The following is a 2,285-nucleotide window of genomic DNA, read 5'->3' on the forward strand; positions in this document are numbered from 1 at the left end:
AAAGTATTAAATAAAACGACTTCACTGAGACCAAGATGGATTTGTCACATCGATATATGCAAATAGGTTAACTCATCTGTAAAGGGAAATGCCTGCTAGATGGTTCACATTCCACGCTGAGCTGGAGGCAAAAGATACTGCCCAGACAGGAAGACTCAGAAAGAATGAAGATAGAAGGGTGGTGCAAGAGGTAACAGGCAAAAGCCAACCGAAAGCAGGGGTCACGTTCAAGGCACAACATTAGAGGAGACCAAGAGGAGCACTTTAAAATGACAATGCGTGCAAGTCACAGGGAGGATATCACGTACCTACACTGTACCAGAGCAGGCATTAATATTTGTGCATTGAGAAACAGAGTGAAGACATAAGATGGAGTTACTCTAGTCCAGTGGTCGGCAAACTCATTAGTCAACAGAGCCAAATATCAACAGTGCGACGATTGAAATTTCTTTTGAGAGCCAAACTTAAACTATATAGGTAGGTACATTGTTATTAACTTAATTAGGGTACTCCTAAGGCTTAGGAAGAGCCACACTCAAGGGGCCAAAGAGCCGCATGTGGCTCGCGAGCCGCAGTTTGCCGACCACTGCTCTAGTCAAGCTGCTAAATTACTAAAATCAAGTGGGTTGAGACATGAGGAAATGATTCCATTCTTGTTCTAACAAGCCTGGGAATGTAAACTTTCGAACTTTCTAGTCCTGCATCAATGCCTTGATACACATACATCAAACCTCCAGGTAACCTTGACCCCCACCCACCCCCAAAGGACTCATATATCCAGACCACCTGGCGTTCATTATCCAAACCATTCATTGTGACCAGAGTTCCTGGTGCCCATCTTTGACCACCTAGCGCCCTCATCCAGATGTCCGACATCTGACTGATAACCATCCTGGACTAATTCTAGGGCTGAGTGCAGAAGTGATACTTCTCAAAAATGTACTTTTTACTAGAACAACTCTTAACTTTTCTTTCTTCTTTCAAACACTTCTGGGTTTGGTCTAGCTAAGTTCATAGTTTTTAAACTCTAAGATCCTTGAATAAATCTTTCTCAACCTTGGCCAGATAGCTCAGTTGGTTAGAGTGTCATCCTGATACGCCAAGGTTGTGGGATCGATCCCTGGTCAGGGCACATACAAGAATCAATCAGTGAATGGATATATAAGTGGAACAACAAGTAAATGTTTCTCTCTCTCTTCTCTCTCTCTCCCTCTCTCTCTCTCTCTCTCTCTCTTCCTCTCCCTCAATTTAAAAACAACAACAGCCCTAACCAGTTTGGCTCAGTGGATAGAGCGTCGGCCTGCGGACTAAAGGGTCCCAGGTTTGATTCCGGTCAAGGGCATGTACCTTGGTTGTGGGCACATCCCCAGTAGGGGGTGTGCAGGAGGCAGCTGGTCGATGTTTCTCTCTCGATGTTTCTAACTCTCTATCCCTCTTCCTTCCTCTCTGTAAAAAAAAAAATCAATAAAATTTATTTTAAAAACAACAACAATAAAAAAAAACACCCAACTTATTTATTTCTAGCAAAACCTCCAGATCCTTTTTGAGTTAGTTCAACAGCATTACATAACACAGTACAGTATCTGCATTCTTACAATTGAAAGAAATACAAGGCGAAAGAGTGAAAAACACAATTGTAGTAGGAAATTTTAATTCATCTTTCTTCCCCCCTCCCCCCCACTATCACAAATTGCACAGTCAAGTTTCCCACATTTGGGGAAATCGCAGGAGTCAGCACATCCGAGAGCAATGGATAAGCCGGGCCCCCGGAAAACCACCTTCGTGATCACGGCATCTCCCCTGCCAGGTAAGTGCTAATTAATTCATCTTCCATAGACGTGTATACAAGAAAACAAGTCAGATTAGAAAGGACCTGATAACTTAATTTGAGATTTAGTTAATGTATATTAAACTCTTTATCTTAAAAACAGACTACTCCTTTGCACATGAACATCTGAACGTTTACAAATGACCACCTATTAAATTATTATTTAAAAAACCAATATATAATGAAAAGTAGTACAGAATAGACAGCATTCTCCAATTACCAGAAATTAATACCAAACTACAAAACTAAACAAAAAAGACCTTACTACCTGTTAGTTTTGAAACTCTTAAATTGTCTTTGGTCAGAAAATAAATCAAGTTAAAATTTCATAGAAAATAACCCTAGTTGAGACACTGCATAGCAGAACCTAAGTAAAGCAGTACTTGGAGGTAAATTCATAGCTTTAAATATTCACATTAATAAGGATGAATAAAAAAAATTAATGAGCTAAGTATCT

General features: G+C 40.2%; 1 pseudogene; it reads right to left on the minus strand.

The window, feature by feature from the left end:
• Positions 1–1,640: 1,640 nt before the first annotated feature.
• On the minus strand, positions 1,641–1,815 carry LOC111824868 (annotated as a pseudogene).
• Positions 1,816–2,285: the final 470 nt, after the last annotated feature.

The sequence above is a fragment of the Myotis lucifugus genome, unplaced genomic scaffold (assembly GCF_000147115.1).
Source record: "Myotis lucifugus unplaced genomic scaffold, Myoluc2.0 scaffold_9458, whole genome shotgun sequence".
In the NCBI taxonomy this organism is placed as follows: domain Eukaryota; kingdom Metazoa; phylum Chordata; class Mammalia; order Chiroptera; family Vespertilionidae; genus Myotis; species Myotis lucifugus.